This window comes from Panthera tigris, chromosome B1 (assembly GCF_018350195.1).
Source record: "Panthera tigris isolate Pti1 chromosome B1, P.tigris_Pti1_mat1.1, whole genome shotgun sequence".
NCBI lineage: Eukaryota > Metazoa > Chordata > Mammalia > Carnivora > Felidae > Panthera > Panthera tigris.
The window spans coordinates 11,376,012-11,394,812 of record NC_056663.1 but is presented as its reverse complement, the minus strand read 5'-3'; the positions used below and the strand labels follow the sequence as shown (position 1 = coordinate 11,394,812).

Sequence of the window (18,801 nt, the reverse complement as noted above, 5' to 3'; positions counted from 1 at the left end):
TTAGAGAATGCCCAGTATGACTTCAACAAATCTTTATGCTAAATATCATATCTAACAGCCACCAAGTAGTCCTGGGACCTAATTGGCTACCTGTTGTTAGGCTTAACATCAGGTATTATATTCACATTACAAAAAAAAATTATATCAGCATTATACATGAGCTACAACATAAATGAAAAAGCAAGAGACATGGTCCATCAATGAATTCCTAAATAGAAGCTTCTTGAAGTCTTTCTAACATACAGTAGGCATTTGATAAATATTTTAGAATGGATAAAGTAAGCATTCTAGCATTGAAGCTTCTCCTTTAAGACAAGAAGGAAGAACACAAGGGTAACTCTCAGTAGGCCAGAGAGAAACAATGCTATATGTGTAGCTAAAATTCTACTTAAAGTTTCCCATTACAACCAGATACCAGAGACATGTTAAACCAGAAAAAAATCAGAGACTAGGATGTCTCATTTGAGCAAAGCATCCAAGAATGAATGTGGTTTGCAAATTGTAGCCAAATCTACATAATTACTTGCTCTTAAGGATTCAGCTTTATTTGAATACATTTTTTTGCAAATTTTCTTATAACTGCTATGGACAACATAGAGGCTCTCATTTCTTACGTATCAACATTAGTAGAGTAGATCTGTAGAATCCCTGCTTGGCTTTCTGTTACATAGCTTTCATTTCATTGTAACACTTCAACTAAAAAAAAAAAAAAGATGGTGTTCAAAGTAGAATTGCATATTTCCCTTTTATTTTCATTGTATTATTATAATACAATACTCTTATCCCTATGAGTATCACTGTGATTCAAATTGTACTCCAATATGATCGTTCATTCATTTAAAATATTTATTGAACACCTCCCAAGTGACAGGTGCTATCCTAGATAATGAAGACACAAATAAAAACAGAAGACATTGCTGCTTCCACATGGATAATTTAGTTTACAATCTGGCAGGAAAAACTTGAAACTACAGGGTGGTGGTACAAACTGTCAGCCAGGGAGGGTAAAGAAAGACTTAGGAAAGGCCTTTCTCAGGTAGTGTTATTTCCAACTAAGGTCTGAACACGATTACAACTTTACCACTAAAGGAAAGAGATCAAGTTATAAGACAAGCATGGGATAGAATGAGTCACATCTGTGGAAATGGCATCATTAGGATATGGCTCATGGAAACAGAATTTCTTCTTAATTTCAATACATACTTTTAGGTCTCAGCAATTGTTTAGAATTTGTGTCCTACTCAGAGATATAGATTTTAATATTTTCATCAAAGTGACTATAGACTTTACTTCACTACATTCTAGGGAGATCCTTGCCTTTGATTTAATATTAAATGGGGTACATGTGTTACACTTATCCAAATTCAAAGCATGTAACTGATAGCGTGTTGGCACCTTACCTGAAATGAGTTCACTAGAACACTGTGTTTGCAAGATCGTTACTTCCTGGCCATAAAATGCTTTGTATCATGAACACAATGTATGTTATTACTTTGCCATAATTAAAAAGTTTCTAAAAGCACTAGTGTGGTAGCTGGCTATATCCTTAGAAATACACAAAATTATAGAATAAAAATGGCATAAAATTCTGGGGAGCTTATTTTATTGTATAGCAAGCAATTTAAAGTATTTTATATTAAAAGAAATGCAGCTGCATTGCAGAGTAGAATGTAAAATCTGTATGATCTTTTGATATAAAACATGAGCATTGAAAGAGGGTTTATATGTACAGTGGGTAATTTAAAATTATACTTCCTTGCTTTTTTTATTCTCTTGTCCTATAAGGGCTGTAAGTGGTATATTCGTGATAAAATTTGAGAATGGAAATTGATCATTTTGACTTATCTATTATTCATTCGTTAGGTAGCTGGTTCTGATTATTCAGTAAATCCTGTTCTATATGAGAAAATGCTCAGATTTACATAGGGTTTCCATGACGCAGACCTGAATCTTCTTCAAGGTAATTATCAAACTCAAACCACTGATTTGTTTAAAAAAACATATTGCAGGTGATAAATTATTTGGGCAATGTTTGCAGAGCAGAATTATAAATATCAAACAATTATTTTTGAGGGACTGCCTCAAGAACAGTTGTAAAGGTTTGTAGTCTGCTTAGGTTGAAAATGAATGAAAATGTTACTGAAATGTTACATTTCATGAATGAAATGTTATATCTGAAATGTTCCCAGAATGAAAATGTTACTGAAGACATTAATTTAGTTTATATTCTTTCTTTTTTTAATTTTTTTAATGCTTATTTATTTTTGAGAGACAGAGAGAGACAGAGTATGACTGGGGGAGGGGCAGAGAGAGAGAGAAAGACACAGAATCTGAAGATGCTCCAGGCTCTGAGCTGTCAGCACTGAGCCTGACGCGGGGCTTGAACTCACAAGCCATGAGATCATGACCTGAGCCGAAGGCAGATGCTTAACCGACTGAGCCACCCAGGCGCCCCAGTTTATATTCTTTCATTGTCAAGTGTATCACTATAAAGTTGACAAAATAAAAGAAGATACATTTTAGTGTTGTTTTTCTATTAATAATAAATAAAAGCTATTAGAAAACTTATAAATATAACTAACTCTCCATCTTCGAGAATAGTCCATCCTAATCTATTTCTCATCAACTATAAATTGATTTTGCTCCAGAATTTTATAGTGCATCTTAAGATAAAATCATATTTGTTACATATGGGACAGTGCTATTTCCTCAGATTGACTTTAAGATATTAAGAAGTTGTTTACTCAAAATGGTGAACCGAACATCATTCTGAAGGGTTTGTGTTCTTAGTGGCCCCGCTACAATGGATTCTTGCTGTGTTCCATTAGCTTTTACTATTGGAAGCATTCTAGAAACTCCTTTGGGTTCAATAAGGGTCTTCTCTGGCCTAATTGTATAACAGCGGCCATCTTTCCCCTTGGTAAATCAGTATCCATCACCTCACCCAGTCCGGTAACACCTTCCTATGCCTGTATTTCAATAGTATTAACAACACATAGTGTTGACAATGGTAGTAACAACACACACAATGATAAGCTTAGAATATAAAAGTACCATGGCTACCTATAGGGCAAAAGCCTCTTCCCTTGGGAACCAGGAGAGCATAAAATTACTGACAGTGAAGCGAAAGCTTTTGAATGCATTATGAGGGGTAATAGTCAAAGGAACTATCCCCACTTTTAGCAATTGGCACATATGTTCTTGATTCTGGAGAAACTACATCTTATTTTGGACTTTGGCTCAGAACATATACTACATTCAGCAGAACTGCTCACTCCAGAGGATGTCGTCTTCTGGAGGGGCCACAATATTGTCTTCTATAACTTACTCCAGAATTCCAGAATGCTGGCAGATTTGAGAGAAGTCGTGTGAGGTGATTCCAGCAAATTCTGTGAGGATAATTAATTTTTATTTCTGTAAAATGTATTCGCTGGTCAAAAATGTTATTTTATAGGATACCAGGAATGTGAGTAAAATATTACACGAGTACACATATGATAGTGCTGAAATGGAAATTTCCATCAGCAAAGGAAAATGTATATAAAGATGAATGTCTGTCTCAATGAGGACAACCGTCTGTCTCTCCAATTATGCAAATGAAACAAAGTGATTTTCTAAACCCCTCACCTCCACCAGGCAAGGGTTTATATAAGAAACTCAACATTGACATATCCTGTTGGCAGCTTAGGTGTTCCACAGGAGTGGTAGCTAGAGTATATTTGATCATGGGTAGTATTCTTTTACCCCTTCTACAATTTTTATTTTGCACATGACTCTGGGATGGCTGAGGCAAGTGGCTGACATACTTCCAAAGAATTGAGCCATCTTTTGTTCCTTTTCTTTCTTCCTCCTCTTCAGTGGACTCTTTGGTAAACATTTAATTGTATGCAGACACCTTACACAATGCTGCTATTGTTAGGACCCCATCTTCTTTCCTACATATCCTAGTCCCCAGTATTCAGATCATGTTCTTTTCAAGTCTTTGTTATCTGGTAAAGGTGAGCCACTGCTCATAAATTAGCATAGATCCATATCTTGGGCGATTGCTCTAATGGGGCAAAATAGATCAGTAGATGCAGTGTTCAAAATTTTTATCACTAGTTGGCTTTCCCTCAATAAATTCCAAAAAACAGAGACAAAAAAGAAGAAAATTTACAAATACACTAGAGATTTTAATACATATTTCTAAGTAACAGAAGAAGCAGATCAAAAAAAATAGTTCAGTAATATATAGAGGATTTGAGTATCACAATTAACCATCTAACCCAATTGATATTCAAAGGACATTACTTGGAAAAGCTGCAGAATATGCATTCTTCACAAGTGCCCATGGAATATTCATTAAAGAAGATACTATCTTGCTATGAAACAAATTCTCTGAAAGTTCACTTGATTAAATCATACAAGATACACAATTAAAAACTCATAGAATTAAACTATATGTCAATAACAGAGAGATAACTAGAAACCCACCGTATTTAGAAATTAAACAACACATTTCATCATAAACATGGTTAAAAGAAGGAAATACAATGTGAACTTTCAGAAAACATTTTGAACTAAATGATAATGAAAATACAGCATATCAAAATTGTGAAGTAGAGCTAAAGCAGTGTTAAAAAATGTACAGCTTGGTATACACGTAATAGAAAAGAAAAGAAAAGCAGCGATATAAGCCACCTGTTAGAGACATTAGAAAAAATAACAGAAAATGAAAATCAAAGTAAAAAAAAAAAAAAAGAAGAATGATGAAAACAGAAATCAATGATATAAAATGCAACATAGGAATCCAGAGACATGATGAGTAAATGTAAGATGACTTCCTATTTGGGATCATGGAACAGAAAAAAGGACATGAGATGAACACTAAGGAAATTTGAATGAATTATGGATTTGGTTAATAAAGTGTCAACATTGGCCCTTTGATTGCAACATTTGTGCCATACTACTGAAATAGGTCAACAATAGGAAAAACTGATTAAGGGGGTATATGGCAACTCTCTGAATTTATTTTCTACAAATGTAATTTTTCTGCAAATCTAACACTGTTTTAAATCTTTAAAAAATCTTTAAAAAACTTCTACAGTAAAAAACAAAAGCAAATGTACAATAGAGAAACATCAAAACACCAAAAATGTCAAACATTAGTTGTTTTAAAAGATTATATCATCAATACTAATTAAGGAAGTGTAAATTACAGTCACAATGGATAGCATTTCATTTCCACCAGAAAACTTATAATTAGGAGCACTGAAACCACAATGAATAAATGAAGATTGGAGAAACTTGATATCTTTACAATACCAATGGGAGTTGAAATGTGTCTAATGATTTTTGAAAACCTTTTGCCAATATCCATTAAAAATAAATATACAGTGTACTCCTGCTACCACATAGAAGATAGAAAGCTGCAAACAATGATGTTCACACTCAAACAATGAAAAACAAAGAGTTTAGTGGTCTACAAGGCAATAACCTTTCTTGAGCATATTACAGAGCTTAGGTTGCAAGGCAAATAGGTAACCTGAAATCCAAAGAGAGGCTTTAAAGTAATCACAGTATGTTAGAAGATTTAGTAGATGTCCACACCTTGCATAAAGAGATGAAGATTATAAGAAGAAACATGGAAAATATAGGCAGGTGCCAAATGGAAAAGGCTAGCAATGCAAATCATAGTACCAGAAATTAAGAATCCCTTCAAAAAAAATTGAAAATAGAAAGTAGTAGTTGAAGATAGATCAGTAGCAGGCATTCAAACTAATGGACAGAGAAAAGAAAAACGATAGGGAAAAAAATGAACAGAACAACCAAGAGCTGTGGATCAATATCAAATGGTCTAAGATACATGTAATTCTCAGAAGTAGTAGAACAAGAGAGTGGGACAGAAGAATTATTATAAGAGAAAATGACAGAAACTGTTCCAAAAGTAACAAAAGATACAAATCACAGATTCAAAAGACTCAAAGAATCCCAAGGGAAGTAAGGACCAGTATGTGTAACGTGTGCATACATACACTCTTGGAAACATCAAAAACTACATGGCAATTTTGAACATACTCAGAGAAAACAACAGCATATTATACGGAAGGACAAAGAAAATTAAGCAGTCTCAATATTTCCACTACTGGCTATGTACTCAACAGAAATTCGCTATGAAGAGAAACAGTTCAGAGACAAAAGATTACAAACTGTATAGTTCTATTTACAAAAAAGTTCAAGATTGAGCAGAACAATCTATGGTGATAGAAGCAGAAAATTTGATTTATTTAAGGGTATTGACTTACAGTGAGCACAGGTGAGCCCTCAGGAGCACTGTAAGAATTCTATAACTTGATTTTGCATTTGAATTTTCCTGTTTTTTTTTTTAATTGGCTATCTATTTCTTTATGATTTGTAGACATTCTTTATATTTTTGTATGGTAGTCTTTATGAAACATATATATTGAAACTATCTTCTACTGTGCAGCTAAGCTTTTAATCTCTTAAAAATTTCTTTCAATAAGCAGAGATCCTTAATCTTAGAGAGGTTTTCTCTGTTTATCATATTAAATTTCATTGAGCTGACACTTAAGATTTGTATATAAGTAGCTTATAACAGAGTAAAAAGTGAATTAGTGTACAGGAATAAAAGGAAGAAAATTTGAGATCTTAATAGAAAGAAAATGAAAAGCTTAGAAAAATTAATAGACACATTAAAATTCTAAGTTCTCAACAGAGTCTGCTATAATTTGACAAAATAAACTTTTGAGTTTTGGGGGGAAGAATACCTAATATTAACAGTATAACTGATGCCAACGGAAGACTGATGAGCAGCGATCTACCTTACAACACATTAAAAATAATATAATCAAGGCAGTATCGGCAAAGACTTAAGAAAAAGTAAGTAGAAGAATAGAGTCCAGAAATAGTTCCAGAATATATAAATTTTTGATGTATGAAAAGGAGGATATTCAAATTCAACAGGCAAATAACTGTCTAATTTAAACCTATGGCTGGCCGAAAGGAGTGTTTAAAAAAATTTGTATAGAACTCTACCTCAAATTAAGATTAAAATGTGAAAATAAAATTTAAAAATTGCAAGATCTCAGGAGACCAAATAAATAACCCAGAAATTAGGGAATTTTTTAAAACATGACAGAAAATTATTGGCTACAAAAATATTAAATATTGTATATATCATACATAAAATGGAAACTTGTAGGTCAAGATACATGATAACCACAAGACAACATATAGATTGGGAAGCATTTTGAAATACATATAACTTACATATCTTATAATATTTATGTTATCTCTGATATTTATTAGGGCTACCCTATTTCACGATCCCCCTGTACATAAAAGGCACTGTGGCTTATACAAACCCCTGGAGACTATAACTTGAATGGAAGCATGGTAGGCTTCCAGCACTTGCTCATTATGGCAGTCATCAAAAGAGTTCCTACCTGCTCTCACATAACAAAAACCTAACAGAAAAATTTGCACAGTGTCTTCAACAGACAACTTACAGAAGAGACAACAAAGCAGCCACTAAAAATATAAATCTATGGTGAGCCTCACTAGTACTAATTTCAAATTTCACTGCAAATTTTAATTATAAATTAAAAGAATAATGGACAAGTCTACAAAAATTTAAAAAAAAAATATTATTATTAGTGTTGGCTCTAACACAAGGATACACATATAAGGACGTATCACTGGTATAAATGTAAATTTATATAGTCTTTTTGGAACATACAGCAATGATCATTTGTATTAGAAACAAATATTTCTATGACCAGTACTAAGACTCTAGGAAGTCTGCAGATTTATGTACAGTTATTCATTTGTATGGTAAAAATTTGAAGGGAGGGATCCTTAAAATGGATGCCATGATAAACCTCATTATAAAGAGGGAATATCTGCAATTGAACGAAAGCAGTAGGAGGGGAGCTGAGAAAATGATAGGACATCCACACCATGGAAATATGAGGAGGTTGTAGGGAGTTAGATGCATTCCAGTTGCCTTCAGGATATTTCACAATATAATTTTAAGTGAGAAAATCAAGGTGCAGTAACATGTATATTATGTGAGCTCAATTTCATAAATAGATAAGGAAAATCCTGTTATAAAATTTTTACTTGACTTGTGAATGAACAATGAGAGCGTGTGGATTAAGTGGAAAGAGCAAGCAGAAATCAGAAAACAAAGAGGATAACTAAAATAAAAACAATACCCCAACCACAACAAAAATCAGTTATTCATCTAAGATAAATAATCATTGGGGCACCTGGGTGGCTCAGTCAGTTAAGCATCCGACTCTTGGTTTGGGCTCTGGTCATGATCTCACCCCTGCTCGCTCTCTCTGTCTCTCTCTCTCTAAATAAATAAACTTTAAAAAAATTAAAATAATCATATTTATGTAAAAATAGTATAAACATGTGTAGATGCAGATAATGATATATAGATGATAGATATAGATATATAGATATGCATACACATACACATATACATATACATATACATGCACATATACATATACATACACATATACATGCACATATACATATACATACACATATACATACACATACACATACACATACACATATACATATACATATACATATACATATACATATACATATACATATACATATGATTCTTGTGAAAACGTTATTGCTGATCATCTCTGGTAATTGAAAATTTCAAGTGATTTTGACTTTCCTCTTACATTTTCTATACTTCTTGAAGTATGTACAATAAGCATGAATTATTTATATAATCAGAAAGAAACAAGGAAACATTTTTTATTTAATAAGGAAAATGCGTAGACCATGTGTGATATGTAAATTTATGACTCAGAATAAGTGAATCATGGCAATATCCCACCCCTATGATTTGTCACAGAGAGCGTCATGCATAGGTAATTTTCTATCTATAACTAGGTGGCTGTGTTTCTACTTAAAAGGGTTGTTATCATGTCATTCCCTCTGACATATCTTGGAGTCACTACCCCCTTGATTAGCGGGTTCCATGCCACGTGTAATAAATAATGCCACTCTGAAAGCCTCCTGTCCTGCATTCGCTACTCTCTTTCCTCGGTTCCATTGAATGCATTTGCTCTTCCAGTGAACTCGGGTCCTGTGTTTTCCCTTCATGTAGTCAACAAGTTATTATTCAGTAAGTAGTTCTGTACAATACCACTTTTGGTAATTCTGAAAATGTTCTGTATCTGTGCTGCAATACGGTAGCAACTAGCCACAAGTAGCTACTGAGCACTTTAAATCTGGCAAGTGTAGTCAAGGAACTGGCTTCTAAAATCTTATCTAATTTGGACTCATTGAAATCTAAATAATCACGTGGCCAGTGGATACCATTTTGGAGAGTGTAGTGTTAGAGCCTCAGAGCAATTCTTTCGGGCCACTGAATGAGTGATAACACTTCTTCCTTTAGGGCACATCCCTCACTGTCTGCATTGGGTATGGCTGTGCTCCGTGGCCCCTGCCTTGTTCCAATCATTTATATTACTCTCAAGCCTTTTTTCACTTATGATTATTTGTTTTTTTGGACATACATCTTTTCCTCCAATCAGGACTCTGCGACTTTATTTTTATCACGTAGGGAAATCTGTTTATAACCAAGACATCATTATGGATTGTATATGAATTTCCTTTCACAGGGATTCTGGACCCCAGCAACTCAAGGGCTATGAATGGGTTTTTCTTTTTCATGTTAGTGAATATTTGTGACCAACTACAAGAACAAATTTCTAAACATTTTTTTAAAAGGGGCTTGTCTGGTAGAAGCATATTAGGAGGTAGCATGGCCTAATTCTCCCTGTGACCCCATTAGAGCTTCATCTCCGAGACATGCAAAACTGTACACACGGAGACATCCCACAATTAGGGATGCCTCCACTCACCTACGGAGCAGGGGAATTTAAATGCTTTTTTCTCCTGCAGGTGCCACAAAGAACACCAGGGACACCAGTAACCCTGGGTAGACTGGGAATCCGGGAGTGGCCGCCATAGCACTGGCCTAATGTTCATTTTCTCTGTCCCCATTCTGTCACTTCCCAGGAGGCAAGCCGGATCCATATGCAGGGTCAGGATTTGCCTACTCGTTTGCCTTCTCACAAATTCAGAGCATAGCTCAATTTCTTTTGTTTTGCATCTGGACACTTGGAAGCTACTTCTTTTAGACCCTCAAAACACAAGTTGCACATCCCTTTCTGAGCAATGGGAGGCAGAGTGTGAAGATCCTGGAGTCAGCATGTCTGGGACTGAGCCTGGCTTCTCCAATTTATGTCATTTTGTGTGCTTGACTACGTTTTTAATCTCCGTCCGTCTGTTCTCATCTTTGAATGAGGAATAATCATATATGGATTTCAGAGTGTTGTTGAAAGGGTGAAATAAATTAATATATAAAGTCCTGATAACAATGTCTGGCAATATTACTGATCTTATTAGGCGCAACATTAATTCTCATTATCTCCTCTTCACTTCCTGAAGGTGAATACGTTTATAACATTCAAGAAGAAAGCCATATTATCCAGAGATTTTCCTTCTCGGAGCAACCATACATCTTTCATCTGTGGCAAGAAAAATAGGCCCACACACACCTACACACATGTCTTCTTAACATTAATAACTGGAATAATTTTCATAAATAAAATGTAATTGTTCTATTATGTTTCCTATTTGAGATGGAGAATATTAAAGCTGAAGATAGGCTTTCATTCAGAATAATTTTTACTTTTTTAAAAAAAATTATTTATTTTGAGAGAGACAGAGACAGAAAGAGCAAGAACAAGGGAGGAACCAAGGGAGAGGGAGAGGGAGAGAATCCCAAGCTGCCTCTGCACTATCAGCCCAGGGCCTGAGGCAGGGCTTGACCTCAAGAAACGTGAGATCATGACCTGAAATGAAATCAAGAGTTGGATGCTTAACTGACTGAGCCACCCAGGCGCCCCAATTTTTACTCTTTGATGATACAATTAGCTCCATGCCCAATTTTCACAAGTGTTATATTAATAAATGAATGATCTTAAATTTGCAGCTCAGCACATTGTTTTGTTTTGTAGAATCAATCTATACAGGGACGAGACAAGGGTGTGGAAACAAAAACCCATGCCCATTTTAATGTCTGACATAAAATTATTTCAAAACCCATTTGCCATGAAAATTACCCTCTTTATTATTGTTGAGTTATACACATTGGGATATATAAAATACGGCTAGCAGATACATGAAAGAATGTTGCTAATGAATAGTTTTTGGCTCTAAAAGTCTTTGAAAATCAGGTGACCAGTTCGTTTCCCAGTCTTGTTTGGTAAAAACTGCCCACAAAGCAGAGATATGGGAATTTTCTCTAGCTTCTTGCCAAGGACAGACTCACAGAGATGGCGTGCTAGAAGCAAGAGTCAAGATCTGACTAGATTCAAAGTTTGGAAGGGAGATGGTCATTTAGTTGGCCTAAAAAGCTGTAGTAGTGTCAATGCAGAAGCAATAAAATAAAATAAAATAAAATAAAATAAAATAAAATAAAATAAAATAAAATAATGATTTACAGGTGGAAATACATGATAAAACCAAGAACAAGCCTCATTTTCCCTCCTAGTATGCTTATTTCCATTGGTTTTAAAAGTCTTTATCTGTAGATTTGTCTCTACTCCCTTACTCATCAATTTCCATGTGGGCCAAATCTTTGTTGAGGACATATGCTTGAGGAGGGTCTCTGTTACTGATTTAAAACACTCAGCTCTAGATCTCTGCTTCTAAAGATTATGATAGTGGTACCTATCTAAGATGGAATTTAGGCATCTTTTAGCTATGGATTGAAATGGTTTATTATAAAGTTACCTCTCAAATAGCTCTTGGGTGGACAGAGGTTGTAAACGGAGGTAATATTTCTTTTGAATGGATATTTTGGTGAATATACTTATAGGAAAACTCTTTAGGTGAGCAGTGCAGCAATTCAGCAGGGTAGGGGTTTAGCATATTTTTTATTCTTCAAATCAGTTGTTCACACATTCTTCCAACCAGTTTTAAGTGGGTGGTAATACTGAGGCTCATTGAGCATAGAAGCACCTTAACTAGGACCTTACACAACTTAAATCTACTAGGAATATCTGCAATGAAACAATGGTGTTGAATGCCCTTCAACTTATTTTTCAGAACAACTGAAAAGTAGAACCAAGGTATTTAGGAATAAAGAGTGTCCAGCATAGGGTGGTCAATCATTCTGGTTTGTCCAAAACTGAAGGTGTTTTCAAGACACAGGACTTTTATTTTTATTATTTTTTCAAGTTTTTTTGTTTGTTTTTTGGAGAGACAGAGAAAGAGAGAGAGAGAGAGAGAGAGAGACAGTGAGAGAGGGAGAGAGAGAATCCCAAGCAATCTCCAGCTGTCAGTACAGATCCCTACACAAGGCTCAATCCCACAAGCTGTGAGATCGTGACCTGAGCCAAAATCAAGAGTCAGAGGCTTACCCAACTGAGCCACCCAGGCGCCCCTGGACTTTTATTTCTAAAACTGGGTGGGGGGGGGTGCCTGGGTGGCTCAATCGGTTGAGCATCCAACTTCAGCTCAGGTCATGATCTCACGGTTCATGGGTTTGAGCCTCGTGTCGGTCTCTGTGCTGGTAGCTTGCTCAGAGCCTGAAGCCTACTTAAGATTCTGTGTCTCCTTCTTTCTCTGCCCCTCCCCCACTCACACTCTGTCTCTCTCTGTGTGTCAAAAATAAATAAATGTAAAAAAGATTAAAACTGGAAATGTCTTGGGGAGCCTGGTGGCTCAGTCAGTTAAGCGTCTGACTCTTGATTTTGGCTTCAGTCATGATCTTACAGTTCATGAGTTTGAGCCTCGCATCAGGCTCTGTGCTGTCAATGCGGAGCCTCCTTGAGATTCTCTCTCTCTTTCTCTCTCTACCCCTCTTATGTGCTTTCTCTGTATTTTTGTCTGTCTCTCAAAAATAAATAAACATTTAAAAAATTGGGAATATCTTGAGCAAACCAAGACAAGTTGGTCATCCTAGTCAAGCATCTAATAGTACATTATTATTGGTATGGCCACCATAAATAAAATGGCTTCATTGCACAAGAATGGCCCAAGATCCAAAACAAGGTCAAGAAACGTGATCCTGTAAAGACATTCAAAACATTGAATTAGGCTCTTTTCAGTTTTCTGGACAGCTCCCTTTAAAATATATATAATAAATATTTTTCTGGATTTGTATCAATTAGGTATTCTTGGTAAACTAATTGAGTTTTTGGAAAATCTGCTTCCTGAGAACTAAATATAAAAATAGCATAAATTCAATGTAAACCGTTTTCTTCTAGCCTGTTAAGGCAAGATTTCCCCTGTGATAGCATAATACAAGATGCATCTGTTAGAATTATTTTTTGGCATCTTGGGAAAATGTTTACCAAAGTGATGTCCCATCAGTACAAGACAACTTCAAAACTTTCAAGTGTTGGAAGTATAAAAGATCTGAGTACCTCACAAATCTTGGAGCAGCCAAAATTCTCCATAACAGATGAAGAGACACAAAATCAATACATAATCAAGAAGGTTCTAGGCTCTCCATCTTTCAAGGGATTAAGATGCTTTTGGCATCCCACAATTAAAAGAGGGGAGGCAGTCTATGAAGAGGCAAGAAGTAGAATGAGACATAGTACCTATACTGGGAATGTCTACTCCCATAGCTGAGAACTCATTCCAACACTCCTATTCAGCTACGTGCACTGCCCATCCTTGCACTATGTGAGGGCTGTTGAAAAACCAAGATTCAATGTATTTTTCCACCTTCTTAGGCAGAGTGCTGGACTGATCTCACAAAGATCTAGCTAATACCTAGTGAATTTTAGCAATAGAGAGTCACTCTTATTCAAGACCAAATGAAATACCTAGAAAAGAAAATTAGCAGAAACTGAAAGTTCTGTGATCCTGTCAGAAATGGTGAGTTACTTAATTTGTGTTCTCTCCTTGAACTGTACATTAAGAACCTGGCAAATGCAGAGAGATGTTTAGGAACTTTCCTTTCGCCTTTTCTTCCTTCCTTCCTGAAATATTACTTTAACAAGTCATTTCCAGGTAGGAATACGAGACTCTATAAGAATGAAAAAGAGAGAATGATTGCATGGTATCAAAGCCTAGTATATTTGCAGGTGAAGGGAAAAATGTTTTGATAGATTTTAGAAGATCTCTGCATTTCCTGTGAAAAAGTAGCTGGAGATCACCTGCTGACAGTGATGGGAAGAGAAGGAGTGTTTGATTTTGGGTAAGTGGGCAACATATGCCATATTTGTTGCAGACAATATATTTTGGTATAATTTTGGTATAATTATAATTTTGGTATAATTTGGTATAATTTATAATATACCAAAATATATATTTTGGTATAATTTTACCAAACAAATATTGGATATTATCCCATATGGAGATTCCAGTTATTGTGAATGATCATGAATCCTTAGTGGTACCAACTTGCCCAATTAGATAAATTTATCTAGCTGTGTTCAGCTGTCCAGAAGAAAAATAAGTTACAGGAATAAGAAAAAAACAATTAAATAATGGACTTTATAACTGAATTTAGAAAGCAAAAAATACAAAGAAGAGAAAAAATAATAGAGGAAAATAAAAGGATCAGGATGTTTAAAATTCAGTGGGAGTAGTTGGCCAGATGAGCTAGAAGGACAGAAAAAATTATACTTAAATTAGTGATTTGGGATATGAAACATCGGTTCCATTTGTGTACTGGGAATAGGAACATTCAGGTTCTGAGATTAAGGATATAGAGGAATTTGTTTATAATGTTCCAGAAGGCAGAAGAAAGGAGTTCAGGAGGAGATGGAATAAAAAGGTCAGGACCAAGGAAATGACACGCTCCTAAAGAATAGATTGCTAACATAGACTATGAGTTGGATTGGTTTGGCAATGGGAAGGACGTTAATCACTGCTCTTAGATGTAAATAACAAAACCTGCTTGAGTTAGGTTGGAAAGAAAAAGGTTTATTAAACAACCAGAGAACTACTACTGGGTTATGTATGACTAGGAAACAGAGCTAGGGACAAGACAGGAGAAACATACGACCAATGACACTGCTGGGATCACTGTCCATGATCCAAACACTTGATGCTAGGGACTGGAAGCTAAAAAATATCTGCCATGATTGCCTTGAATAACTGAGTGCCTCTGTGACACTGGTAACTCTATACATCAAGCCACTTATGTGCATCAGGTTGTTGACTTCCATACCTGACTAATGCAGACATATATGTTTGGGGAACATAGGGCACTACATGTTTCCTGTTTCAGCTTTGCAGCCCCCATAGAAAGTCAGACAAGATTAGAATGGGTGTTAAAAGAGGGAATTTACTGCACCTGTCCTAAGGTGTACAGATTTGAGTATTAATTGATGGAATAAGAAATGAGGATCAGGAGGCATCTGGGTATCTCAGTGGGTTGAGCATCTGACTTCAGCTCAGGTCATGATCTCATGGTCCATGGGCTCTGTGCTGACAGCTCGGAACCTGGAGCCCGCTTCGGATTCTGTGTCTCCCTCCTTCTATGCCCCTCCCCTGCTTGATTTCTGTCTTTCTTTCTCTCTTAAAAAATAAATAAACATTTAAAAAATTAACAAAAAAGAAATGAGGATCATGATGAACTTAAACTGAGCCAAATGGAGAGAAGTCCTTGCTTCTTTTGCTTTGTGTATTGTTAGTCATATAACAGTAGTCACATCACACAAGAGTCAGTAGAGCATATGTGCTTATTTTTTACTCTTTCAACTTTGCCCATTGTCAGACTGAGAGACAGAAGGCTCTGCTTATACACCTGACACGTGGTCTGTTTTATTCCTCTTTTTCCAGGTTAGGCATGAAGAATTCTACTGCCCATTCTCATACAAGAATGGATCATACATTTTAATGTAAAAAACAAAATGATACAAATTTGTAAAAGAAATTATTGGAGTCTTTGTGACCTTAGGTTAGGCCCTTGTTTCTCAGCTATGACAAAATTGTATGGTACAAAAGAAAAAAAATAATAGACAAATAAATAAAAGTTTCAAAGGATACCACTGAGACCGTGAAAAGACAATTCATAAAATGAGATGAAATATTTACATACCATATATCTGATAAGGAAGTTATATCCAGAATATATAAAGAACTCTTATAATTCAACATATTAAAAACATATAACACAATTTTAAAATGTGCAGAAGATTGAAATAGACATTTCTCCAAAGAGGATATACAAAAGACAAACTAAGCACAATGAGAATTTGCTCAATATCATTAGTCCTTAGGAAATACAAGTCAAAGCCACAATGAAAATTCACTTCCCATCCATGAGAGTAGTTAAATTTTAAAAAGACAGGCAATAACAAGCATTAACGAGAATATAGAGATATTGGAGCCTTCATACATTGCCGGTGGGACTGTAAAATGTAGCTACTGTGGGAAACTGGCAATTCCTCAAAGTGTTAAAACCTACAGCTTCTATATGATCCAATAATCTCACTCCTAGATATTTACTAAAGGGAAACAAACACATGTTCACAAAAGAATGTGTACAAACGTTCACAGTAGCATCGTCATGTATAATAGCTAAGAGGTAGATGTCTATCAGTTGGTGAATGGAAAAATAAAACGTGGTATATGCATGCAACAGGCAATAAAAAAGTCATCAAATATTGATACAGGCTATAACATGAATGAATCCTGAAAACATATTCTAAATGAAAGAAGCCAGGGCTGCCTAGGTGGCTCAGTCAGTTAACCATCTGACACTTGATTTCAGCTCAGGTCATGATCTCACCGTTCCTGAGATGGAGCCCTGCATGGGGCTGCATGCTGAGAGCATAGAACCTTCTCGGGATTCTCTCTCTCCCTCTCTCTCTGCCTCTACCCTGCTTGTGCACTCATGGATGAGCTTTCTCTTTCCCTCTCTCTCTCAAAAATAAACAATTTAAAAAAATAAATGAAATAAACCAATCACAAAATACCATTCATATATGATTATAGGAATTCCATTCATATACAGTGATTATGTGATTATATGATTCCATTCATATACAGTGTCCACAATATGCAAATCCACAGTGACAGAGACTAGATTATAGTAGTTGGGGGCTAGGGAAAGGAGAGAATAGGGAATGACTACCAATAGGTAAAGAGTTTCTTTTTGAGATGATGAAATATTCTAAAATTAGACTGTGATGATCAGTGCACCATTCTGTGAACTTAATAAAAGCTATTGAATTACATACTTTAAAATATATTTAAGATACAAATATAAAACATATCTCAATGACGCTGTTATTAAAAATATACGTACAATATTCACAAGTAACATATATTTGCAGTCCCCAAAAGTGAACTAACAAAATACTAGCATCCTTGGTAATTTTAGACAACCTTTGTTTCCCTATTCTTTCTGCACCGATACCTTCTTTACTTAATTGCCTATTTTGAACCCGTGTAATACAGCTGCTCCTATTTTCTCTTTAGAATTGATCTTTGTGGGCGCCTGGGTGGCTCACGGCTCAGGTCATGATCTCACGGTTTGTGAGATCAAGCCCCACATCGGGCTCTGTGCTGACAGCTCGGAGCCTGGAGCCTGCTTCAGATTCTGTGTCTCCTTCTATCTCTGTCCCCCACCCCCACTTGTGCTGTGTCTCTCTCTGTCTCTCAAAAATAAATAAATGTAAAAAAATTTAAAAAAAGAATCGATCTTTGTGCCAGATATCTTGTCTGGAACTCTTGTAGCAGAGACCTCTTGGTTATGATAGGAACTGTCACTTCCTAATTACTGTTTCCAAAGAACACAATACTGAATGGGAAAAATCCATCCCAGTATTTTGGGAAAGGGATGTCCATGCATATTAATGCCATTTCCTTCAATTTGCAAAGTTTCTCATACCAGCACTATGCCACACATTTTAAGAAATTAAGAGATATTCCATCAAGATCCATTTTCTTTATCTAGATGCAATTCATTGCTGACATACAGAATGGCACTTTGTAAGAAAACCTGTGTATGTGATGATCATAATCATATACACAATCACATTATCACACTCAGTATGGGAAGCAGGTAACTAAGGAGTCCCTTTTGTACCCCACTTAGAGGATACTTCCACAATTTTTGGCTATTCTTGGCTCTATATTTGACATATTTGCATGATTTGCTCTCTGGTGGTTCTGTTGTGAGGTGTAAGGACCTAACTGCCAGAGCAACATAAATATTGAGCTGTTCATGAAACTTTTCTAAGTTGGCATCTGAAGATAAATGGTTCCAATCCATTGAATATGTTTAGTTGGTGGGAGACACAGCTAATGACACATTTGCCTGTTTGCTACTATGGAAGGCACCACTTCTAAAGAAGAAGACATAAATAAATGGCAACATTAATGCTTTGCCAAAATTGGTGTCAACAGAGTGAGAATGTTTTGAGGTAGAATGGTTGGACCTGTACTTTGGTGTTCGAGAGATTACCTGCATAGGTAATCCTTCAGGACAACAATACAGCCACTGACTACATATGATGTGCCCAGTGGTTACAGGGAAAACTGTCAAGTTCAGCCTTGAACTACTGCTGAGCCTAATTTCCTAGTCAGGCTGGTAAGGATTTTAGTTGCAAGCCAAACTGAATGTATTTGGAGCTCATATACATTCTCTCCACAGTGATTTCTGCAGTGCTCTTTGCTGTCACAGCTCAGGATTTTTTCAACTATTTCCACCCTGGGAAGATATGTGATGATCATCAAAGTTTCTTTTGTTCCAGAGATGCAAGGCCATCGGGCAAATAA

At 35.7% G+C, this 18,801-nt stretch overlaps 1 long non-coding RNA gene across 1 annotated transcript in view; it reads right to left on the bottom strand.

Moving 5' to 3' along the window:
* Nucleotides 1-592: 592 nt before the first annotated feature.
* Nucleotides 593-18,801, bottom strand: part of LOC122237602 — a 147,331-nt gene continuing 129,122 nt past the window's right edge. The window contains exon 5 of the long non-coding RNA XR_006216179.1: nucleotides 593-696. This is a non-coding gene — a long non-coding RNA (uncharacterized LOC122237602). The remainder of the gene's footprint in view (nucleotides 697-18,801) is intronic.